At 39.1% G+C, this 27323-nt stretch overlaps 1 protein-coding gene across 6 annotated transcripts in view; it reads right to left on the bottom strand.

Annotated features, from left to right (window-relative positions):
* PAK1 (p21 (RAC1) activated kinase 1) overlaps positions 1 to 27323 on the bottom strand; it is a 165261-nt gene that overhangs the window by 128616 nt on the left and 9322 nt on the right. Inside the window, exon 1 of one of the 6 annotated variants that reach the window (XM_061168052.1) lies at positions 2591 to 3068. The exons of the other annotated variants lie outside the window; for them this stretch is intronic. The gene's annotated coding sequence lies outside the window, so the exon portion shown is untranslated. Of the gene's footprint in view, positions 1 to 2590; positions 3069 to 27323 lie in introns of those variants that run through there. 6 annotated transcript variants of the gene reach the window in all.

Consider the following 27323-nt stretch of genomic DNA (forward strand, 5'->3'; position numbering starts at 1 on the left):
TGGACAAGAAACCAAGATTTCTTTCCATTTACCTGCCCTGGGCCCCTTCTGGCAGAGGCCACGCTCAAACTCCTTTGGTTTCTACTGTCTCCCGACGTTAGGCAGATGTTCTGCCTAAAAGTATAACTTGGGTCAGACAACTTGGGTTAATCTCCTTTTCCCTGTCTATGGGAATGAACTGGTCTCAGGGAGGGGCCAAAGGCAAGTTGTTACAGCTTACATTGGACTTTCTCCCCAGGAAGTGGTTTTGAAGAGAAAAAAGACTGTGGGTATCTTGGTGAGGAAAACATGGAAAAAGGATATGTAAGAGAAAAACACTGAGGCCTTTAACAGAGTAAAACATGCAAGACATACCTTTAACAGAGTCTACATGCAGGACTTTTCAAACATTTCCCACGTCTAATTCCTATCAGTTCTTCAAGGCCAAGTGCCTGCCTCCTCAAAAAAGTCTCCCGTGACCACTTTCATTCATGAAGATATTAAGCAAGTGTTCATTATGTGTCAGCCACTATAGCAACTTCATCTTATTTAACCCTCACAACCTGAGGTAATTATTTATCTCCATCTTAGAGATGAAGAAAATGAGGACAGCAGAGGTTAACCTGCTTACTGCCTTGGCCAGTAAGTAGCAGAGCTGCAATTTACCCCTAGATCTTTCAGACACAAAAACCTAAGCTCACAACTATTTTACTAAGTTGTTTCTCAAGACCATTTCCCCTTTCTTTGATCCTATGTCTCATTTACTATCTGTATTATATATTAAGCAATTAATTTCTGACTGCCTTTTCTTAAAAGTTTCATGCACATCACATGTGTTCCACACCCTGTGCTAGGCCTTGTGAATAAAAGATATAAATAGCAGTCTCTTCCATAAAGCAGAGTTTATCAAACTGTTTTGACTACAACCTAAAATAATACAATTCAGATGGAGACCAGTACACACACACATGCATACGTGCACACACATACCTATAAATATAAAACTGAGACAAAAGTTTCAAAAGATAATCCATGTTCTTTGTGTATATAATATATCCTGACATTTTTTCTGGTATATTATACTTGACATTTTGCTTTTTTAATTTTTAAAAATGCTGGTCCAGCGTACTATGTTAAATTCACAACTCATGGGTTATGACATACAGCTTAAAAAACAAAAAAATTCCCTTCAGAGCCCCCAGGTTAAAGGAGAAATAAGACATGAGTAATGATAAAAAATAATTACAGGAACAGTAGCCAACATTTCAGGAACTCTTATTATGTGTCTAGCATGCTGATAAGCACTTTACATGAATTACTAGAGCCAAGATCCAACCCAGGTCTGTTGGTTTGAGTCCAACATTCATATTCTTTTCACCACACCACACTGCCCACGCAGCATGAAAAGTTCTATTGTAAAAAACATTTCCATGAAGCACGGAGGTCAGGGGAGGGAGGGAAGAGTTTGGAAGCTTTACAAAATGAAGATTCTGAATTGTGACCTGACAGACATTTTCAAGAATGTAGCAAATGAAAGTAATTAGCCTCCAACTAATAAAAATAAATGGAAAAAATAAATAAATAAAAACAAAACATAAAAAAAATAAAAAATAGTAATTTGTGGACCTAACTTAACCATGTAGGGACAAGGAAAATCCCCTGCTCAAGCTGAAGGAGGAGCTGATGATGGAAGCATGATGTCTACTCAAGAAAGATAAAGAAGTTCTTCTTCCCCTCCCCATTTTCCTTTGATTATAAAACTGTAGCCCAGTAAGTTATCAAGGCATGGCACCCTCTTGCCTGCCCAGTTGTAAACATCAGAAGCATCCTATTCTAATAAATCACTTCTTATCTTTCAAAAAAAAAAAGAATGTAGCAAATGAGCTCCTATAGGTGCTCTATAAATATTTGTGGATGGAATTCTTCTACCTTGTCTTGTGATGTAGAAAAACAGCATGGTATTTTTAGATGAAAATCTATGTAATTTTTAACTGATTCTATGTCTCTCCTAATAGAAATCTCAAGGGACACAGCCACATGGCACTAAAAAAGAAAGTTTCAGCATTTGGTACAACTTCCCTGTAAGAGATGCCTATGAAAAGACATCCAGGACTAGGTCCTCCTGACAAGGAGACCAAGGTCCTGATCTCAGTTCTGTCATAAGAATTTCTGTATATTAAGCAGATGTGTTTACCTCTCTGGAATTCAGTTATTAATCTATAAAATGATAATCAAAACAGACATATGATCACCAAGTTTCTTTCTAGTACTAATAAACTTGGGGGCTTCCCAGGTGGCACTAGGAGTAAAGAACCTGCCTGCCAATGCAGGAGACCTAACAGACATGGGTTCAATCCCCAGGTGGGAAAGATCTTCTGGAGGAGAGCATGGCAACCCACTCCACTACTCTTGCCTGGAGAATCCCATGGACAGAGGAGCCTGGTGGTCGACAGTCCACAGGGTCACAGAGTCAGACATGACTGAAGCAAATTAGCACACACGCACACACACACTAGTAAATTTGAAGAATAATACATTCTAATTATTCTAGTCCTAATAAACTCAGCAAATCCATGAAAAAGAAAAAATAGTTTTAATAAAAACCACTTACCTACAAAGACACGAGGATGAATCTGAGGCTCCAGTAACACACTAATGGGTCTCTTGTCTGATCCTCTTAGCTGGAGGCGGAAGGGAAGATGCACACACAATGGCCTGACATACCATTTCATCTGCCTGAGCCTAAACTTCCTCACGTGAGCCAGTGATTAGAAGCCCACAGAGCAGCAGATTTTAGTTTTAAGAGCCAAAATGTCAAACCATGAAAAGATCTGCCTCCAGCAATAGAGCGCTCTCCATCATGGAAGTATGCAAGCAGATACTGGAGAGATGCTTGACAGGAACTTTGCAGAAGAAAGCTAAATGTGGAGTAAAGGCTGTGTTAGATGTCTTAAAAGGGAACGTTCAGTCTTAAAATTCTACAATTCTCTCCTCACACAACAACAGAAAGATTAGCAGATTCTGGAGGGCAAAAATTACCCAAGGAGTTTTCTTTTCCATTCCCCTTCCCTCCTTCTCTAGGTCCACTGTTTCATTGTAGAAATGTAGAAAGGAGGGTACTCCAGCACCCCGAGACAACTGCTTACCCAATGGCATCAGAAAAACCAACCCCTTTCTTTACCCAGAGAAGTCTTTTAAGATCACTCAATCCATTCAGTTCCAAACTTTTTCTGAAGGCTTTCAACCTTTCTTCCAATCAAATCTTACAGAAACACCAATACTTAAACAGATTAAAAAGTAGAACTGCACTGCCTGAAAAGGAGATGGGGAAGTTCCACTTCCTCAGCCTCTTTTCCACTTCCCAATCTCACCCCCATATTCTGTGAGGCTGCACTTCAAAACCCTGAGACTCTAGTGTAACACCTCCATGCTAGACAAGAAAACTAGGGTCAGAGAGAACATGTCTTTATCAAGACCACACAGTCAGTGCCAAGGCTGGAACTCAAAAATCAGAGGTGCTGACTTACAGAGCAGCCGATTTCCCATATCATCACACTACTCCCTTGGGATAATCACATGCAAATCAATATGAGAGCATTTTTAAAAGCACTAAGTGAACAGACCTGTACAGTTCCCTCCGCAAAATTTCTCTTAGGGTAAAATAATCATAATGCTCAGACTTCCAAGGAAAATTTCACCACATAGCACCAACGACAAAGAAATCCTCTCATGGTCTCAACCCCTCAGTAAAGTGTCTATCTGTAAAAATAAGCATAATTATATTACCAACTTAGACTGCAAGTAGATAATTAAGACTCAGGAGGCTTCTGAAGGATTCTTTGCTCCCTGCATCCTGAGAAACCATCCCTTAAAGACATATGGAAATTCTCCTGGTATCCACCATGCATGAAACATGGAACAGAATCTGCACCTGTATATTATGGTTAACTAGGCTTCAAAGATTCTCTACAACTGTGATAACCAGCCTCCAAGACAAATACCCTGCCTTCTGATATTTGCACCCTGTGTATCCTTTCTCATTAGGGAGAAGGGTCAGTATGTATGATCAAAAGAATATAGAAGTTAAGGCATGTCATTTCTGAAATCAGACTATAAAAGGCATTGTATCTTCTGTTCTGGTGGCTCTATCCTCCCTCTCATCATTCACTGTGAGGAGGCCAACTCAAGGGCTGTAAGCTGCCCTATGGAGAGGCCATGTGGCAAGGAACTGAAGATGTCAGCCTGTTAACAGACAGCAAGAAACTGAGGCTGGCCAACCACCAGATGAGTGAGTGTGGAAAGGGATCCTCTAGGTTCAGTTGAGCCTCCAGATAATTGCAGCCCTGGGCAACAGCTTGACAGTAACCTCATTAGGGACACTGAGCCAGAACCACTCAGCCTAGTCACTCTAAGATTCCTCACCCTTAGAGATTGTGTGAGATAATAAATGTTTATTTTTTAAAGCTGTTAATTTTCAGAGGTAATTTATTTACAGAGCAATAGATAACTAATGCAACCACAAAACTAAGGTTTCCTGGGTTTACATCAGAAAGTCCCTGTTACGAAACCAAAAGTCCAGCTGAAACAAAACCCAAGGCCTCAAGGGTTGGAGCTTCCCCTTAAACAATAACTGTCTCCATTGCTTATGCATAGGGTGACCAAGTCACTTAATCTCTCTAGCTGTGATTTCCATGAATATATAGGGACATTTTCCTTGCAGAGTACTGTGAGGATTAAATGAGAATAATCGGTAAAAGTATTTTTAAAATGGCTGGAACTATACAAATTAAAGTTGTTACAAAGACTAGAAGATAACCCAACAAAGCCCACTTCGAACAGTAACCAAAAGATGACACTGCTCAGCGTAGTCAAATGGAAAGGCCTCTTCCCTGCCACTTACCCAACTGCATTAAAAGCATCCTCCTCTATCACTGCTTCTCATAATAACAACAAGAAAAAATTACCAGTCAAGCATAGTGCTAAGTGTTATCATATCCTTTTCTCATTTAATGCTGTATTTAATCTATAGAGAAACTGAAACCTAAAATAGGTTAAAATGATTTGGTTAGTAAGATAGGCAGAATTGGACTTCATATCCACACAACTCCAAAGACCATGTTCTTTCCACTAAACCAATATGCTGTTCACTACAACAAGGAGACTGAAAATATCCAATACAGAAGGCGTACAGGCCCCACTTAACAAAAGAGCTAAAAAAATTAAAGAGACAGGAAGAAAAAAATCACCTTCCAAGTTAATGAGAAAATTGAAAGGTTCAGGAAATGTGGAATCTAGTCCTGTCTAGAGCAGCAAGCAATTTTAACACCTTGGGCAAGTTATCAGCCATTGAAAATTTTCTAAACCCTCACATTTACAGAGTACTTTGGATTCTACAAACCATTCTGAGTACCCACAAATATTTGACTGTCACAGCAACCCTGGAAGGTAGTTTTAATAATCTCCATTCTAGGGCTTCTTTGATGGCTCATTGGTAAAGAATCCACCTGCCAATGCCAGAGACAAAGGTTCGATCCCTGATCCGGGATGATCCCACATGCCTCGGAGCAACTAAGCCCCTGCACAGCAACTACTAACGCTGTATTCTAGAGCCCAAGCGCCGCAACTACTGACACCCAGGCACCCTAGAGCCTGTGCTCCACAACAAGAGAAGCCACCACGATGAGAAGCCTGCACATAGCAACTAGAGAGAAGTCCCTGCTACCCACAACTAGAGAAAAGCCCACGCAGCAATGAAGACCCAGCAAAATAAATAAACAATTTCTTTTTAATCTCCATTCTATAAATGAGAAAACTGAGGCTCAAAAAGAATTCCAGTAATTTGCCTGTGGCTATTAGACAGCTGGTACATGCCAGAGATAAATATCTAGATTTCTTATTCTCGGAAGTACCTGAGACGCAAAGGTTTTAGGGAATGCACAAAGGTCACAGCAAAGACAAGAATCCAATTTACTTCTTATTCCCCCAATCCAGTGAGCTACAACCAGATATGCAAACCTGGAATGCTTTTTAAAAACACTAATTCCTGAACCCCATAACTACTTCTTCACCCCCTACACCTGCAAAAAAAAATATACTGGGAGAGGAAGAGGGATCTGAGCATCAACATGTTTTTAAACCTTCTAGAAGTACCCACACTTGAGAACTACTGCCCTAACCCCAAGAGCTGCAGGTTAAGAAACATCATGATCCACCCTCAGTTTCTAATGTGAAATTCTCTGAGTGAAGTTATCTACTTTTTTGTAAATTCATTACATTTACAAAGCAAAACATTTTCTATTATTACAAATGACATCTAAGTTAAAACAATTTAATTTCTGTCACCTAGAATAAATTTTTATGGGCCATTCAATCAGCATCAAGACTGGTTATGTGGTATGCAGCAATAAAACTGCTTACAGAAAAAGAAAAGCTGTCCACAATAGTATGCTGTGAATAAAACAACTAAGAAAAAATTGAAGTAATCTTTTGTCTCCAAATGTCCCTGCTTGGGGATCTCAGAACTACTTGGTTCCACTAAGATGAATTTCCTGGAGCATTCTCTAATTAGGGTTTTTTGGATACTGCAAATGGAGAAGGAAATGGCAACCCACTCCAGTATTATTGCCTGGAAAATCCCATGGATAGAGGATACTGCAAAGACTTGTCTCATAACATTTCTACTTCTCTCTGCTAATTCAAATCTTACCTGACCAAGTTCTTTCCTTAACCATAAAGCCCATTGTTATGGGTTTAAATGGTGTCTGCTCTTGCCTGGAAAATCCCATGGATGGAGGAGCCTGGTAGGCTGCAGTCCATGGGGTTGCGAAGAGTCGGACACAACTGAGTGACTTCACTTTCACTTTTATGCATTGGAGAAGGACATGGCAACCCGCTCCAGTATTCTTGCCTGGAGAATCCCAGGGACAGGGGTGCCTGGTAGGCTGCTGTCTATGGGGTCGCACAGAGTCAGACACGACTGAGGCAACTTAGCAGCAGCAGCAGGCAAAAAAAAAAGATTTGTTAAAGTCCTAACCTCTGGTACATCAGAATGTGACTCTGTTTGGAAATAGGGTCTTTACAGACGTAATCAAACTAAAATGAGATCATGAAGGTCAGCGCTAACCCAATACAACTTGTGTCCTTATAAGAAGGAGAAGTTCTGACACAACAGACAGATACACATAGAGAAAAGACTGTGAAGAGACACAGGGAGATGTTCAGCTACAAGCCAAGGAATGCCTGAGACTTCTAGAAGCTAGGGAGAGGCCTGGAACAGATCCTGCCCTTGTACATTCAAGGGGAGCGTAGCCCTGCCATCACCTTGATTTCAGATTTCTGGTTTCCAGAACTGTAAGGTTATAATTTTCAGTTGTTCTAAGCCAACAAGTTTGTGGTACTTTATTATAGCAGCCCTAGGAAACTAATCATCTACCTTTCACTAAATTCTCAAAGTTTGTACCCAGTTTATGAGCTGGGCTATGTAATTTTTTTAGCATATGCATCCTATATTCCTAATGAAATCAAAGCCTCTCAGGGAGAAGAACACCATTTCATATATCTTTTATATTATCTACCACTTTTAGGGAAAGACTGACCTTGGAAAAGGTACTCAGGAAACATTTTCTCACTTGATTACTTTCTGGGAAATGCTCAACAACCACTGCTGGTTGTTTCAGAATTTGATAACCAGAAACTCACTTTTCCTACTTCTATCATTTTGTCACACTGGAATTGGCTATTTTAAAATCAAAAAAATTTTATGAGCTTTTTATGTATCTATTGTATAGATAATACCACATACTCTCTAGTACTCATAAATAAAAATTTCACAAAATCACAGAACCATGTACTATTTGGGACTGGGAGAGAGCTTATAGACCATCTAGTGCAATCATGAAGTAATATCTTCTTCAAAGTACACAATATCGAAAAAAAAAAAAACAAAGTACACAATATCATTTCTCTCTTTTACAGTAAATACCACATTCTCTCTTGTCCATTGTACTTGTTACTGGTTTACAGGGCTCCTTTTCACCACCCACCCACCACTAGGCTATAAGCACACCAAAGGTTGAGAAAAAAGTAGCAAAGTCAAAACAGAATCAATTTTTAGTCCAAAAGGAAAAATATACTGGTGAGATACATTAAGAGAATCACTGAGGTACCTAATAGATTAGGTCCTAAAGACGCCCACAACTGCCTGTGATGACAGGAAGTAGAGATTCCAAACAGCTCTCAGAAATTCACTTTGGTAACTCTCAAAGGGGCAAACACAGCTTTCTGCTTAATTGACATAAATGAATTAGTAGACCCAAACCTCAAACAGACTAAGAACAACAGTCTGGCCAAGTATCCTGTTGTCCCACGTCACCACTAGTATAAAGAAAAGTCTAAGCCAGCACCAGAAAAACACTAACTCAGACTTTCAAAGAACTTCTCTGTTCCCAACAGGCTCCAATGAATTCCCAAAGGAGGAGTCTTCTAGGTTGTGCTGAGATCCAGAGAAAGGGCAGAGAAACACTAAAACACATCAATACATTTTCAAATTGATAAACTCTTGTTCTTCTCACTCAAGTGTCTCCTCCTCTATGGAGTCTTTATTGTCTCTTCTCCTCCCTTCTTCCTTCTTGCTTAAATAATACTTTGTACATCCCTCTATTATACATTCATCACTGAATGTTACAGCAATTCTAGTGTCTCTCTCTCTTCTAAAAGCAGACACACAATAATCCATGGCTGCAAAAAGCTCATTGTAAAGCAACTGTCCTCCAATTAAAGCTAAAAAATAAAATAAAGTTTTTTAAAAAGCTTTAACCTGCTCCTTCTCATGCTAAGACCTCATAACCCTGGCTTGTCCTAATACCAGAAAGGAAAGAAAAAAAAGATGAAACATTTTCAACTAGCTGCCTGTTTACTGTATGTTGTCTAAGAGCCATGGATCTGTACACTGTGATCCTTCTTTTTCTTTTTCAAGTATCAAGTTCTGGTCAGTATGGTAGGCAGGTACAGACAGACTTTAGAACACCCAATCCTGTTTTTCCAAGACCTAGGCCTTAACCAGGCTAAAAAGGGACTGGAAAGTTAGCATTAAAGAATCAGTGCTCTTCAAGAATCAGGAGAATCTCAGACTCCTTAAAACAGTAAGGGAAGAAAGAACTCAGAGGACATGCAGTCAACCTCCTCATTCTACAGAGAGAGAATCTAAGGCCCAAAAAGGGGTAAGGATTTGGTCACAGTTTCATGGTCTGCTACAAGAAAAATCATGTTTTGATTCCTAGCTCAGTATAACTTCTGATAGATCTTTTCTCTTTTAAAAAAAAATAATAATAATCTAAAAAATGAGACATAGGGAGGTAATTTGTCCAAGGCCATATACCCAGTAGATGCAAAGTCAAGATCTGAACCTAGGACAGAAGATTTATCCTCTCATTTATTTTCATGGTGAAGTTTTCTCAACTCCATTATATAAATGCAACTTTACTTTCTGTTTCTTTAACTTCTTTTGAAGTTTGCTTCTAGTTAAATTTGGCAGATTAAAAATACATTTACCTGTGTCCTTCCCCCAAATCACACTAAAATGACAGTAAAGGTATTTTTTTAAAAGGGTGGGGGGAATAAACCTAAACAAAGAAAGAGAATGGGTGAGGGAGACGTGAGAAGATGAGATACTTCAACACAATTTTAGACTATCCATAATGAATGGGGTATTTGTAATCAAAAAAGAAGGGCAAAAAAGCTGTAACCCGGAACCTTGCATGGTCCCTAGGCCACAAAGATATGTGGTACTTGGACAGCAGGATCACATTCCTTGGAAAGAATCACTGGGTTAAAACACATAAAGGAATAGGCCTACGAAGTAGAAATTACTTGCTCAAACTCACAGTGGGCTAACAAGAGCTTGAAACCCAGTCTTAATCTTCTTGTTACCCTTCGGTAACTCGTTTGCTATTAGTTAGACTTCAGCAGCCCACGGCACAAAACAAGGAGACAGAGGTGCTTCCCAAGGTCCACCTTTTGTCCTCCTTTACCAGCTACAAAAAAAGCTTTGTGTTTGGGCACTCCCTGGTGAGAGTTCAGGCTGTTAAAACACTTGGGGTAAGAACCCCATATTCCAATTCATGCTCCAACTGTCTGATTCTACAGTGCAGAAGATGTAGGTTACCAGCACCTGACAAAAATATGACAAAGCTTGAAAATGAAAGATTTCAAAAGCACTAACACTGTTTCAGGTCAAAGCTGAGCTCATCCCCCTTGCCTATGAAAGTGTGAGAGAGGCAGCTTTTCATCCCTTTTTAGAACAGAACATGCTCAAAGGTAGGTGTTGTTACATCTGCCAACCAGCTAAAACAGATTTATTTTTAAATGCCTAGTTATAGGATTGCCTACAGAACCAATTAAGGCATTAATGAGTCTAAGGCCATTTCTTAATACACAGCAATAACGTTGCGTGCCACAGCTATTCGAACCCTACTCCCATTTGAACTTTCATCCAACAATGCATTAAACGTCTACATATTCAATTTATGTTTTTCTGATGTGCACAGAAAGAATGCTGAATTAGGAGTCAGAATAGTTCTAAATACAGCTCAAGCTTTGGAGTTAGCACACAGGTTTGAATCCTAGTCTTCTGAATCTAATCTCTTTGGGTCTCAATTTCTTCATATGTAAAATGGACATAATACCTACATGAGAGACCTAGTATAAGGATTGAGATTATGTATATAAGACAGCTTGCACAACAATAAGTCACTCAATAAATGTTAGTTTCTTCTTTTATTAATCACCTGGTAAATACCAGGTATTCTCAACCTTCAAAGGGCTGATTGCTTTGAAAAAGTGTTTAGGGTGAAACAGGACAGGTGAACAAATAATTCCAATATAATATAATGCAAATAGGTACAATACAATACAGTAAATGCTTTTATAGTCATTGGAACAATTATCACATAAATACTAAAAAAAGGGATATTAATTCTGTCTGGAACAGGAGAGTATCAGGGAAGGTACCAGAGACAGAGATATCTGAAATGGGCCTTGAAGATTGTTGAGTGAAAGAACAGTAAGCAAAGGAAAACATCTTAAACAAAAGAAACCATGAAAAGCAGGTTAGGGAGACATGAAAGAGAACATATGGCTTATTTAAGCAACAGAAGAAAACTTAGAAGAGAGTAGAAATGAATAGGTTACACAGGACCAGAAGATTAGCATAAAGAAGGGCCGACCCATAGGAATATTCTGTGGAGAGAAAAGTGGTATGAGAGGCAAAGAGAGGTAGTCATTTGAGAAACTCTTGAGAAAAGTATTCACCAGAGGAGAACAGAAATGAAAATGGCCTAGGAATATTAATCACATATAAAGTGAGGCATTTGGAATTTAAAAGGAAATGGCCTTTCTTCAAGGGGTGAAAATAACCCAGAGAGCCCAAGGAAGAAACTGCTATCTGCTGGCTAAGGAACCCAGGCTGCTTCTTCCTCTTTGAGGACAAGACTAGACTTGATGGGTGTTTGGTGCAACCAGGTTTGAGGAAGGTGCTTCTGCCACTTCCTGAAGCTTTACACAACTCAGTTCAACCTCAAAAGGGAACACTAGCCCACACAGAAACAGTCTAAAAAAGAAAACTAAAGCAGGCAATAGACTTTAAGAGAAACTAGGCAGAGGACTTAAAGAGGGACAGTGAGACTATAGAATATGAGAGGCTTCAGTGATCTGTTATCACATTAATGGAGGAAGTAGCAATAGAACAGCTGCAAGACCATTATCTAAATGTCTGACTTGTGGGAGCCACAGAGGTCATCCAGTCCCATACCTCATTGTACAGAGTAACAGGCAAGGAGAGCTTGGCCTAAAAACAATTTAGCATACACCCTACACTTCAGGCAGGCTCTTTTACTTATCTCAAGACAGAAGAGTGAAGGATGTGTTATTTTCCCGATGAGACACTAAGTTCTTTAGAGCATTATAAAGTTTGCATTAGTTACTCTTATGGATTTCTAGAGTATATACTGCTTTCCTTTTTGATCCCATGGGTTACAAAAAATTCACCTTGAGGACTGGGTTATCCCCAGGCAAATAACATAGACTAGAAGATAGTTTCTTAATACCTCATCCCAACTGCACTAATGTCTGAATCTATGACTTTTCAGATCAAGGCATCTGGTCCCATCACTTCATGGCAAATAGATGAGGAACCAGTGGCTGACTTTATTTTTTGGGGCTCCAAAATCACTGCAGATGGTGACTGCAGCCATGAAATTAAAAGACACTTACTCCTTGGAAGGAAAGTTATGACCAACCTAGATAGCATATTAAAAAGCAGAGACATTACTTTGCCAACAAAGGTCCGTCTAGTCAAGGCTATGGTTTTTCCAGTAGTCATGTATGGTTGTGAGAGTTGGACTATAAAGAAAGCTGAGCATCAAAGAATTGACGCTTTTGAACTGTGGCGTTGGAGAAGACTCTTGAGAGTCCCTTGGAATGCAAGGAGATCCAACCAGCCCATCCTAAAGGATCAGTCCTGGGTGTTCATTGGAAGGACTGATGTGGAAGCTGAAACTCCAAGACTTTGGCCACCTGACACAAAGAGCTCACTCATTTGAAAAGACCCTGATGGTGGGAAAGATTGCAGGCAGGAGGAGAAGGGGACGACAGGGGATGAGATGGTTAGATGGCATCACCGACTCAATGGACATGAGTTTGGGTAAACTCCGGGAGTTGGAGATGGACGGGGAGGCCTGGCATGCTGCAGTCCATAGGGTCACAAAGAGTTGGACATGACTGAGTGACTGAACTGAACTGATGACTTTCCAGGGTAGAAAATGTTCAGTAACATCTATTCTGTTTCGATTCCTGTGCTGAGAATAGGAAACACAGATTTCAATCAGGTAAGACCCTTGCTTTCAAGAGGCTCCCATTTGGTAAAGAAGACAGACACGGCAATCAGTGATTATCTTTGAATCATAAAGACGGTACAAATCTTAGGTCTACCTTTTGCTAGCTAAGGGAAGTCATTTTCTTTATCTAAATTCCTTATTTCTTATCTGTGTAACTGAGGGCAATATTATCAGCTTACCTCAAAGAGTTACTCATTAGCATTTGGCAAGATGATGTATTTAAAGTATCCAGAAGAATGCCTGGCCTCCAGTATATACCTTTAGTATGCATTAATGAATTAATGACTTATATGAGAATATCCTTTTTGTGAGGGGAGGGCGAGAGAACTCCTCAGCATTACGCTTTCCCATAATCCTGGAACATCTGAGGAAATACAGTTTCCCTGACCATGAAGACCTCAAGTTCCCCAGCTCCCATGCATTATAACCACAAACCCCATCCCAGCATTAAAAACCAGAAAGAGGAACCTGGTAGGTGCCACACAGACTAGGGTTGAAAAAAATAGTTGTCTGGCCTAACCAAGACTGCAAAGGGAAGTCAACAGTAGAGCAAAACTTAAAAATCCGAAGACCTGAAATCCTTCAAATCCCTGAGGTTAAAAACTAGAAACACCTGGTTAAATATAAGTATCTCTGCCAGGTAGAGCTGGTGAGAAATTAGCGGCCACCAGGGATTTATGGACCCCTATGGGTCACAGCACTTCTCCATTTCAGATATTCATTCTTTCAACAAAAAATATATTGGGTATCTACTTAAGTCAGGTGTTTGGAGTAACAGAGGATTTAGATATTGTCCCAAGACTTTGAGGTACTTACAGTGTCAGAAACTCAGATCATAATGAAAAAAAAGTTTTCACTTTTAATTAAGGTCCCGACATATTGATATTCTGTGGACTGCAGGCAGCAGTGACCAAAAAGAGCAGCATCTGTCCCATTTCCATTCTTCCTCCCAAGTTTTCCAGTCACCTCTTCTTCAAACAATTCACCACATTCAATGCCTGCCATCTCCAGAGGCTCTTCCCTGGGTTGAAAAGTCTGACTATAGACCACTGAAGTTTAGAATGGAAACCTGACTAACAGCAAAGCCCATACCCTACCCCACCTATAGTTCCTGATTCAGATTCTACAAAATAGTTTCAAAGGCACAGAATAAGTTCTGCTATATCCATGTTAAGCCTTTAGAGGAACATTTCTGAGAAGGCAGAACTAAGTCATCTGAGAAGAGCTCACTCACTCACTGAACATCTATTATGTGCCAGGCACCATTCTGAACATTTTACATACACTAAAGCCCTCAAAACAACTCTGCAATAGAAATACTATTGTTCCGGTGTTACAAAGGAAAAACTGTGTTCACAGCAATTAAGTGACTTGCCCGAAAATCACTGTTTATAGGTGATACAGCTGAAATCCATAAGCAAATTGGCCACATCTGTCTTAAGCTCCCTTTTTTTCCAGTACATCTTACATGTTATTCTAGTAATAATAACCTGTGAAGCAGGTAAGACAGTATCAGCATTATCCTGTTTTACAAAGGAGGTACTTATGGAAGTAGTATTACTTTTCCCAGGAACAAGCCAGTAAGCGGCAGAGTCGTGGACTTGACCTAGATCTTTTGCTCTCAAATCTGTGCTCTTCTCGCTACTCCAAGTTTCCTCTAATACTCACTGCCTTGCAGAGCGGTGTAGTAGAAATATATTTAACAGAATCAGAAGGGCCGAGATGTAGTCCTAACTCTGGAACTTGCTTATTGTATAATACTGAGTAATTTGTCTTCTTTTGGCCTTAGTTTTCTCATTCATAAAATAAGGGTATTAGATTGGATAATCCTTAGGCTCCCCTTCAGCTGGAAATCTAGACTTTAATTACTACCAACAAAACTATGAAAAGCGGTTTCTCTGGTTTCCTTGACACCCAACAGTAACTCTTTAAAAGAAAAAATAAAATTTAACTGTTATTTATAGTACAGATAAAGGAACTTTTACTCTACACCACAAAGTAGAAATTATCCATTCGATTTCATTCCTTCCTTCCTCAGATGTAAACATAGAAAAGGCCACAAGCCACCTAATAACACAATGCTGGCACCTCCAATAAGTGGCACATCTGATAATATGTCAAATGTGTCTAGGAGGGAAGAATGTGTTTATGTCAGGGCCCTTCTTCCCACTGCTGGATTCACAACACTTCTATTCACTTGGTAATCTTCCTAGGTTGGGACATCAGTTCTGCTTCATTTACAGTAGACTATCAGATAAAAACAATTTACAGGTGACTTTTTTTCTTAATAATTTTTTTATTTATTTTTGGCCGTGCTGGGTCTTCATTGCTCCGCCAGCTTTCCTCTAGTTGCGGTGAACAGGGACTACTCTGGTTGCAGTGCTCAGGCTTCTCAAGGCAGTGGCTTCTCTTGTTGCAGAGCCTGGGCTCTAGGGTGCATGCGCTCAGTAGTTGCAGTTCCTGGGCTCTAGAGCACAGGCTCAATAGTTGTGGTGCACGAGCTTAGTTGCTCTGTATCATACGAGATCTTTCTGGACCAGGGACCAAACCCACGTCTCCTGCATTGGCAGACTGATTCTCTACCACTGAGCCACCAGGGAAACCCCTACAAGTGACTTTTGACTAATTAATATTACAGAATAAAAAATGAAATGCAACCCCAGATGTAATTCTTCCTTGCCAAGAAAACAGAAGAGGCCAAGAAGCAGGACCCAAGACTGGATAAATTACTTTCCTATCTTAGTTTCTTTACATGTAAAGTAAGGAAGAGAGTCCAAGCCAATCCTAAACACCTTTCCCACTGTAATCTAATTTATAAATGTTTTATATTTAGAAAATGTGAAATGTATAAAAAACAAAAGAGGAAGAGGGCATAGTTTTACAAATTAAAAAGACCTTAGAGAAGAAAATAAAAAGAAATGCCAAGGCAGAACATAAAATATGTATGGTCACATGACCTCCAGTACAAGTTAGTTATAAAAGAAAAAAGAAACCTCTATAGTCCTCTGTGACAGCTGAAGTAAATAATTCACATAATTCCCTCAGGATAAGACTGCAGAGGCAGGAAACCATTGCTCATGCAGCTAAACTAGAGCTGACCTGAATATGAATATGATCTGAATATGATTAGATCTAAAACAATTACTGAGAATCAGGGAACTGTCTCAGGAGGAAAGGCAATCCTAAGGGAGCACACCTCTCTTGCCCTCAGAATAAAAATCATCCTGCTTTAGCCATGCATCATTATTTTCAGTAAATATTTACTTATTAATAGGCTAAATGATGAACTGAGCACTTCTGCATACCTTTGTTCATTTAATTCTCCCAACACTCCAGTAGTTACATAGTCCCTATTTTACAAAGAGGTAAAAATGACCAGGATGAGAGCCTAATCTCTGACTCCAAGTTCAATGTACTTTCTACTGCATCCCCATCACAATCTATCTCCTTCACTGGTCCCTCACACATCCCTTATCTAGTCTGAAATCTCACAACAGCCTTGTGAGGCAACATGAACTGATTGATCCCTACTCACCTTTACAGGTCTGAAATGGATGCTACTGGCTGCTCAGAATCCATTCCCCTTTTCCTCCCTCTTATTAGAGCCCTGATTTTTATCAGGTATTCATTCCTCAATAACCAATGGAACTAAGGCAGTTCTCAAATTTTAGTATATTGCCAGAGTCAAAATCACCTGGAGAGCTTGTTAAAACACAGATTCCTAGACCCAGCATTTTTGATACGTGCCCTGAGAATTTGCATTTTTAACAAGCTCCCAAGTGACCATGGGCTTCCCTGGTGGCTCAGAAGGTAAAGCGTCTGCCCGCAATGCAGGAAACCTGGATTCGATCCCTGGGTCAGGAAGATCTTCCTTCCTGGAGAAGGAAATGGCAACCCACTCCAGTATTCTTGCCTGGAAAATCCCATGGACATAGGATCCTGGTAGGCTGCAGTCCATGGGGTCACAAAGAGTCGGACACAACTGAGCGATTTCACTTTCTTTCTTTCAAGTGACCATTTTTTGAAAACCACTGTCCAAAGGGAAAGCTGGCCCCAAAACGAGCTCCAGGGGTAGGTCTTCACTCTACATCCAAACCAAACATAGTAATCCCATTCTTTCTGCCAGTGAATAGTCCAAGAACGCAGGCTTAACCAACTGGCATCTGGCACATCCCTGGAATCTCTTGGTTGCTCAAGGATGGATACGTGGCCTAAGGTGGTCCAACTGGACTAAAGAGAAGAAATTTTGTCCATTTTGGGAGATGAAGTCAGTATCTGTCTCTCTCTCTGCCTCTTTCTACCTCTCCCCCTGTCTCCCTCCCTTTCCCCTGACCCTTCTGTCTATGTCTCTCTCTCATCCACTGGTTAACAAAAAAAATTAGCACCATGATGGAAGGCAACTTGGGGATAAAAGTAACACAATCTTCTACTTTTGTGTTGTTATAATTCTAAATTGACATAAATTTCACTATGATTTATGTCAAATTTGAGTAGAATTGCTGCTTATAGAATTCCAAATACAGAATCTGATAGTCAGTCAGACATGACTTAGTGACCAAACAACAATAACTGGAAAAGGGTACAACCCACTTGAATACTCTCTACAGCAGAATATGTAAATCAATTTGCTTAACACCTATTCTAACCCCTTTCAAGCTTTGAGTACTACAGAGATTGAAAAGAAAAAAAACAAACCCTTTATTTCTCAGACTCCGGTTTTTTTTTCATTTTTTAACTTCCATTCTATTATATTCCGTAACACTCAGAATCCCACTTCTTATCTCCCAAAGCACTTAATATTTATTAACTATCAATCCAGCTAACTTTTATCTGACAAATAATAGGTACTCCCAGACTCCCCTCTAAAAGTCATTTTGGTTCTGCTAATCAGATGCTCTCACACTAGATAATGATTTGGAACAATATTAGAGGAATGGAGAGAGACTGGACATAGGACACCCCTTTTGCTGGAACAAACTGCAACTAAGACAGCATAGTTCTAGATCTAGCAGTTGCACCAACAGCCTCCTGATTCTGCAGCTTCTAAAGCTGCAAAGACAGTGGCATCCTTGAGAGCTCTGTTCTCTGATGCAGTTTAGAAAGTTTATTCCTAGAAATTCAGCCTGGGTTCATTTCTTCCATTCTCCCAAAGACTCATTAATCTCTCTGGTACCCATTAATAAATCCATTTTCCTTGAACTTGTTATTGTAGATTCTGTTACTTGCCCCCACCAATAAGAACCTGACCAATAAACTGCCCTAAAGATAACACATAATATTTACCATCATATTCCCATAATAATTGACCCTTTCCTTCCTTGTCTTTGCATCAATTCTTCCCTCAGTGTGGAAGGTCCTCCTATATAATCATCCCATTTGCAAAAGTTGCCCACTTCCTCCGTGAAGAGATTTACATAATGAGGAATTAACTACGGAAGAAAGGAAGAAAACCGACTTGACAGAGGAAACTGAACCCTGAAGAGCAGTATGACATCCAGGAGAGAAGGGGCAACGTGAAGGAGAGAGTGTTTCAGGGGTAAAGAGTAACATTCACAAAGGCAATAAAGTATCTCTTGCCACCAAGGACTGACCCTACAAATTCACAACTTGCTACAGCTGGGAGTGATGCTGTCCCACATGCTGAGGTTTGCTTAAAAATTAATATGGATACAAGTGATTTTTACAGTCACTTGCCAGTAATTACAAAGTATAATAACTATGCACAAAAAAATATTATATCAGGGGCTACAGAAGCTAATTCCCAAAGCAGAGATCACAGTCTTCCACTCTTAAAGATTTATAGCGTAAAGGGAAACAAAAACATCTGAGAAGGTCCAGGACACAACACAAAATCTAAAAAGTGAAAATTCACATAAACTGTAAAGAAAAAAGGTTCAAGTCACTGGAATATCTAAAAGTAGGTGTACAGATATATACAAAATATATCTAAAAATATTCAGAGAAAATTTTCCTAAAAGAATTCATTAACTCACCAAATATTTACTAAGCATCTACTATATGCTAAAAATTATTTTAGGTACTTGAGGATACAGAGAAGCAAGTAGACAAGGTCCTTGCTTTTATAAGGCTTAAATTCTTTTTTTTTTTTTTTTTTAATTTTTTTATTAGTTGGAGGCTAATTACTTCACAACATTTCAGTGAAGGCTTAAATTCTAACTGAAGGAAAATTGGGAACAAAGGTTTTGAGGACAGGGCTATAAATTAAAGCCCTGGTCATTAGGCTCATTTTCACTCCCTTCCTCTGCAATAATAATGACAGTCAGCATTTACAGAACAATTATTAAGTGCCAGAATCTGCTAAGTACATTACAATTATTATGTCCTGTAATCCTGGTAACAAACCTATGAAGCAGGCACTACTGTTAGTACCACTTTAAGGATAAGGAAACAAAAACTACAGAGGTTAAGTAACTGTGCCCAGATCACAGAATCCGGAATTGGTAGGGCCACAGGACTCATGGTTAGGTCCGTAGCAAGGGTTTTTAGCTGCTACATAACATAGAGGACAAAATTATCTTTACATGAGATAAAGCTTTGTTAAAATGGGGGCATGGAACTGTTAACATGGCACGAGATTGACCATCTCTGAGGTTTTCTTTTTCTTTATCCCGTAAAGTGAAGGAATAGATTCCCTAAGCAAGGGTTACTTTCAGCATCTGTTTCTATAGTTTCAAAAACAATGTCAAAAGGTTTCTAGGTGCCTAGTCCAATTGTTGCTAGTGAAAAGGTACTTTGAAAGCTGACACTATATAGTCCTTAGCCACGGGCTGGGACCCTGTGTTTCCATGCTTTCATTAAGGGGTATATTAGCATCATATTAATTGGCATAAACAGCTGTAGCACAAACCTCCTGCAGGATAGAAGCCTGGCGGCACAGAGAACAAAGGGAAAGGCAGGAAAGCAATGATTGGCTGACCTGGATCCATCTAGGTCAGGCATGGCATTTGGTCCCTCTGCATTTCTAAGTTCTCATGAATGTGGATGCCCAGGCAGCAGCCCAAAGCCTTCCTCATTTCCATCTCAATCTCCAGGAAGAATTACAATGAGAACAAGAGCTATTGAGGCAGAGAACAGACTCTGAATATTAAAGTACACGCTAGGCAGGAGCTAGCAAGGAATAATAAGAGAGGTTCTCCATTAGGACATAACAAAGCACAGCAGTCTATTGTAACTCTACTCACTTACTTGCCATGTAAACTCTGCACCAAACAGCACCTTTTTCCCCATCTTCAGCCACACCACGCGGCTTGTGGGATCTTAGTTCCCCTCCCCAAACAGCATCTTTTCAAAGCACTTTTCCAAATCTCTTCTATTACTGTTCACTTCTTCCTAACACTTTGCTTTATTAGGCATCTCCTATACACCAGACTCTGAGCTAGGCCCCAAAGGAATATAATGAATAATGCACAGTCCCCAACATCAGGGAACTAAACCCAATAGGGACAAAAACATACAAAGGAATTCCTGTTATCTGAGGATAGCTAATACCTAAAAATGCCAATTAAGTTAACTGATGAAAGACAAAAATTTCCTAGTAAATAAAAACAAATAAAAATTAGATGAGGCTTTTATCAAGATAAGTATAAAACAAAATTTTGTAATCTGTAATTTAACAAAATTTAAGCTGTAATCACCACCAAGGTAATTCTTAAACCAAACAACACTGGTCATTTCACATTTGGCTTTCAGAACACACCAATGAGAGGATCAATTCTGTAAAAGTATTCAAGAGCTTCACCAATTTTTCCCAAGGGTCTCTCTGAATCCTTTGTTACTCAAATCATTTTCCTCTGAGTCTGCTATTATGTCTTTATTCACATTAGTTTTTCCTTCCATTTTAAACTGGTTTAACTTTACCTAATTCTCATTTGTTAATGACATGGGTGTGTGTGGTTCAAGCCATTCTCCAGTATAACTTTATTTCAAATTCATAAAATTCTTCATGTTTTGCAGAAATTTCAGCTTTTGTTTTAGAATATACTTGCATCATATTCTTAGATGTTAACTATCCTACCATTAGAAATGTTACCTACTGACAAAGAGGGTGAGGAGAACAAAGCCGAGGGGTGAGCGACAAAGGGGATGTTTGAGTGGGGACTGATTTTATAAGTGATTGTTTGCCATGGATAACAAATGACCATCCATACATCTAATTATAGTCCAAAGGACAGAATGAGTGCTATGAAAATTCAAAAAAGCTTAATAAATATTTGTTGACAGTGGATAAATTATTTATTCAAAAATTCAGTAAGTTTATTGAGAAGTTTACTTGAGAGCCTACTACATCCCAGACACTGTTCAAGATACTGAGTATACAGCAAGGAACAAAACAAAGTATTACCTGTCTTAGACCTTTTGGGCTGCTATAACAGAATAGCTGACGCTGGGAAAGATGGTTGGATGGCATCACTGACTCAATGGACATGAGTTTGAGCAAACTCCAGGAGATAGTGAAGGACAGGGAAGCCTGGCATGCTGCAGTTCATGGGGTTGCAAAGAGTTGGACACAACTAAGTGACTGAACAACAACAACAGAATACCACGGGTAGCTCAGTGGTGAAGAATCCACCTGCAAAGCAGAAGATCCGACTTTGATCCCTGGGTCAAGAAGATGCCCTGGAGAAAGAAATGGCAACCCACTCTAGTATTCTTGCCTGGGAAATCCCATGGACAGATAAGCCTGGAGGACTACAGTCCACGGGGTCTTAAGAGAGTCGGACATGACTTAGCAACTACATAACAACAACAGAATACCACAGACTATGTGGTTTACAAGCAACAGTAATTTATTTCTCACAGTTCTGGAGACTGAGAAGTTCAAAATCAAAGGACCAGAAGGTTCAGTGTTTGGTGAGAACTCTTTACCTGATTCATAGATAGTCATTCTCTTTCACAGAGCAGAAGGGGAGAATAAGGACACTAATCCTATTGTGTCCTCATGACCTCAACCCCTCTTAATGGTCCCACCTCCAAATATCACCGTATTTGGTATTTGGATTTAACATACGAATTTGGGGGAGACATATACATTCAGTCTATAGCATACCATCAAGGAATTTATAGTCATTAATGAGTATATGAGAACTAAAAGACTACAGGGAAAAAAATGGCAGCTCAGTTGATTTAAGCTGAATCTTAAAGAGCAAAGAGCTTTAATAGCATAAAGGAAAAAGGAATTCCAGGCTGAAGGAACAAAGTGATATATGAAAGTGAATAAAATTCAGTCTTTTTAGGGATGGATTAGGGTCAAGTGAGATGAGGCTAAAGAAGTAGATGGGATCATATTGTAAAGTTCCCTGAGTAACAAACTAATTAGCATATTATTCCACCAGCAATGGGGACACAGTGATGGGTTTTGAGAAGAATAGTAACAGGATCAGAAAAATTATTCCAGACAGACTAATGGATGAATAAGAGGACAGAAAGACTGGTGGCCAGGACACTAGTTAAGAGCTAATTAAAAACCTAGAGGAAAGATAATTATGGTCTAAACCAGAGCACAGAAGATAGAAAGATAAAAACAAATTTGGAAAAAACTTCAGAGATAAAACTGACAAGGCTTGATAATTCTTGATAATGTGAACTCATTCGTTCAGCAAATATTACAACACTCACTATATTCTGGCACCACATTAAGGTGATGGGGAACAAAGGTGAACGAAAGAGATATGATCTTCGACCCCATGGAGTGGAAAGGCTAGACATAAAACAGTCAGTAAGGATAGAATTACAGGGCATAATAAAAGCCATTACAGGGGCTTCCCTGGTGGCCCAGTGGTTAAGAATTTGCCTGCCACAGCAGGGGACACTGGTTCGATTCCTGGTGTCGCAAGATTTCACATGCCACAGGGCAATTAAGCCCCTGGGCCACAACTACTGAAACCTGCACACCCTAGAACCTATGATCTGCAACGAGAAGCTACTGCAATGAGCAGCCCAAACACTCCAACCAGAGAGTAGCCCCCACTCAGCACAAATAGAGAAAGCCCATATGCAGCAATGAAGACCTAGTACAACCAAAAATAAACAAATAAATTAAAGCTATTACAGAAAGAAACAAAATACAGTAAGAGGATTATAAAGGCGATCTTCTTTAGATCAGATAGATCCTGGTTCACAGTAGATACCCAATATTTATAAAGAAGAAAATACTCAATTTTCTTAAAGAAGAAAAAGAGGGGGGAGAAAGAAGCTAGACTTCTGAAGGAAACCAGAAACAGCAGTTAGGGGAAGCATACCAGGGGAGAACAGGTGTGAAGGCCCTGAAGCAAGAAAGACTTTCTCAAACTTTAGGGGATGCCAATCTCTCTGAATCACAACCACTGAGGTGGAGAGTTGCACAAGATGAAGTTAGAGAATCAAAAAACAAGGCCAAGTCACTCAAAACCTTAAAACCATGTTTAAGATTTGATATTTGGGAATTCCCTGGCGGTCCAGTGGTTAAGACTCGGCACTTTCAGTGCTTTCACCAGGGCCCAGGTTCAATCCTGGTTGGGAAACTAAGATCCCACAAGAAATGCAACGTGGCCAAAAAGAAAAAAAATTATATTTTTTTCCTAAATAAAATAAAAAGCTTTTACAGGTTTCAAGCACAGAACTCAGTTAAAAGATAATCCAAGGTAGAGACGATAGTAGTCTGGATTAGAGAGGTGACAGCAGAAATGAAGAGAGGTAGATGAATTCAAAAAATATACAGAAGTAAAATTAACAAGGTTGGGAGTGCTGTTTTCCATATGAAGGAAAGAAAAGAAGGTGGTGTCAGAGATGAATCTTAAATTTCAGGTTTGAGCAACCAAAAAACAAAAATCCCACTTAGTAAGACAGTGGTAACTGGAAGAGGACCAGGTTTATGAAAAATGACCAAGAATGTAGTTTAGAGCATATTAAGTAGGAGATGTTATAAGACTCCAAAGTAGAAATATCAAGCAGGCAATCGAATACAAGGATCTACAATTTAGGAGAGAAGTTTAAGCTAGAGGTATCTGGGAAAATAGGGAAGCTGTGATCATATATACAGTATTCAAAGGTAGGACAATGAATGAAATCAAGTAGAAAGAGAGTACAGTGTAAGAGAAGAGGATCTCTCACTTGAGGAATTGCAACATTTAAAGTCAACACTGTAGAAAAAGGCAACAAAATAAAGGGAGGAATGGTCAGAGGTAGGAGACAAACAAGGAAAGTGATATCACAGAAGCTAAAAGAATATTTTTAAAGTGGGAGTAATCAATAAAATAAACATATTGAGAGGTCCAGAAAGATAAGAACGAAAAGGAAATTCCATGGCTGCTAACAACACAAAAGAGGGCCATGCAGGCACTGTGAGCCTCTTGATGAAAGAACACACCAACACATATAAAGTGGTCATGCAAAACAAAACAAAAAACCTGAATTTTATCAAGCCTCTAGATTCTAACTTATAAGTAATATATAAGACCAAGGAACTTCCTAAACTGTAACAGCGTGATGCAAAATGCAGAGAGTGAGAAACTAAATAGGACAACCGGTTTCTTCAACAAATATTCTGAAAGGGGGGGGAAAAAGAGACTGAGAGGGAATTTAGAAATTAAAGAAGACATAAATGAAATATCAGCCTATCTCTCTGTGTAGCCTTTATTTCAAACTACTAAAGAAAAAAAAAATGATTTCTGCACCACAACAGAACATTTTGACGACATTAAAGGATTATGGGAAGGGAGGTGGCATATGTGTGGTTATGGTTTTGGAGTGGTTTGCTTTTTTCTTTCTTAAGTAAATCTGGCACCGTACAGGTCATTATGGACTTTAGCACAAGCAGTTATGATAAGGTGGTGGGGACAGAAACAGAGTGGAGTAGGCTGCCAAGTAAATAGGAGGTGAGGACTTAGAAGCAGAAGTTGTAAACAGCTATTTAAAGAAGACTAGCTTTGAAAGAGAGCAAAGATAGTGCTTAGCTGAAGGCCGACATGGGATCTCAGGAGCACTACTGTGTGGTGGTGAAGAAAACTGTTTTCCTTTCAATAAAATATTTGAATACTGCCTATGATAACTCTAAAAAAGCAAAACATAACAAGATAGTGAAGTGAGGTTTCTAAGACAGGACCACAGGAATCTAAAAGCATACAAAGGATCAGATCTTTCCTTGAAAGAGAATCACTTCCTTCATAAAGAAAGGAATGGGTTCAAGTTCAAGTAGATTCTCAAATTCAGAAGTAGGAATATACAGCTTCTATTTTATCTATTCTTTTTTATTTATTCTATTTTGTGATAAATGAGACAAAGTTGGGGGGGGGGGGGGAGGGAAGTGAAAGCACAAAGAGAAAGTGACAGGTAGAGACTGAAGGAAGAACTGAAGATAACCCTGAAGAAAAGTAGCTATTTCCAGATTTAGAAAATGCGGTGGGGCAGGGCGGGGCAGGGAATAGGCTTTTGGAAATGGGAAATAAGTCAGCTGAACAGACCAATTCCCAAACAAATCAATAAAAGAAAAACTGTGGTGGTATTTTCAGTTTCCAAATATTAAATCCTATCAAGAGCCTATTAGGTATACATATCACTGATTCAGCAATTTCACTGATTAGAATTTATTCTAAAGAAATAAATTCTGAAAGTAGAAAGCTATATATGTTACCGATAAAATTACAGTGTAATTTCTAACAAGGAAAAAACTTAAATGATTTTGATGGTTAGTTTTATGTATCAACTAGCCTACAGTATCCAGTAACTCAATTAAATACTAATCTAGGTGCTGCTGTATTTTATAGGTATTTCATAGATATAGTAAACATCTACATTCAGCTGACTTTAAATAAAGGAGATTATTCTTCATAATATGGGTGGGCTTCACTCAAAAAAAAAGGACTTAAGACCAGAACTGGGGTTTCCATGCTAAGGAATTCTACTATTTCTGTTTCTCTGGTAGAACACTTACCAACACAATGGTTTTAGGAAAATTATGGACTATCATCTTAAATTTTATAATGGATACTAAGGTGTAACATGGGGGAAATGTTTACTATAAGCCAAGAAAAAAAGGCAAACAACAAATGTAGGTCTATACTGTGATTATAATTATGTTAAGTATGTTTACATACAAGGAAAAAGAAAACAAGAGTTCACTTATTTGACTGATGGAATTGTGTCTGAATTTTAAATTTATTAACAGTGTTACAAAAGTTGGTTAAACAGAGCTCTGTTATTTTTAATTGATGAAAGTAATGTATATGTTAAGCCTTATTAGAATTACTTGGCACTATAAAGAAACTGATACAAAACCACTGCCTGGGATAACACTAAGAAAGAAAAAAAAGAATATTCTGGAAAGCAAATATGCCTAAAAGGGCCTTAATCCAATACCATTTTTCAGTAACATAATTCCTTAACTCAAATAAAAGGAAGAAAGACCCAGAATGGCAAAGTAGCTGAAGATCCCCTTGAGAATTTTCCACATACTTACTGAGCATCAGGGCATACATTCAACTTTGACTCAGGTCAAAGGTGTTTGTATTGGGCAGCTAAATATTTAACATAGTGAGATTTCCTCTCTCCTGGCCTCTCCCAACACCAATGAAAGGATTCTTGCATATTTGCTAAACTTGAATAAAGAAGTCATATGCACTTCAGTTTGAATGCTGGCTCCACTCTTACTCATTCAGTCAAAAACATTTACAGAACAGCTACTATATATTAGGAACTGAGTCTACAACAGAGAACAAAAAAAAAAAGATACTTTTTATTTTAAGGAAATAGGTACTATGTTAGAATTCTTTCTCTTCAGAAATATGATTCTCTGGAGAGCAGGGTCTAGAAGGCAGATATTAATCAAATAATGCCAAAGAGTAACATGTCAGATTATGGATGCTTCCCAGGTAGTTCAGTGGTAAAGAATCCCCCTGCCAATGCAGGAGACACAGGAGACATGGCTTCGATCCCTGGGTTGGGAAGATCCTCTGGAGTAGGAAATGGCAACCCACTCAGGTATTCTTGCCTGGAAAATTCCATGGACAGAGGAGCCTAGCGGGCTACAGTCCATGGGGTTGCAAAGAGTTGGACACGACTGAGCGACTAAGCACACAAAATACATACTAATTGTCTCCAGGCCACAAGAAACTTGGACTTTCAAAAGTCTATCACAATGAAATTTTACCCTTTGCTCACCCACTTTCTAGTTTTGTTTTCAATTACTTTGCAGATTACATATAGATAACATCTTGAACTGACCAGGCAAAATCTACCCAGATACCAAATAAAAATCTCAGAATCTGGACTGGCCAGCTAATTCCAGATGGGAAAATAATTTTAAATATAAGAAATTGTTATAAAATAATAATTCTTCAAAAAGTTATAGGGGAACTAAGAGTCCTCCCAACTATACCAAGTCCCTTTCTACCCAAGCCACAGCCTGGAAATTAAAATTTTGCTCTGTTAGCCCATGGAGAATTGTTTCCACAGTGAAAC

The sequence above is a fragment of the Dama dama genome, chromosome 2 (genome assembly GCF_033118175.1).
Source record: "Dama dama isolate Ldn47 chromosome 2, ASM3311817v1, whole genome shotgun sequence".
Classification (NCBI taxonomy): domain Eukaryota; kingdom Metazoa; phylum Chordata; class Mammalia; order Artiodactyla; family Cervidae; genus Dama; species Dama dama.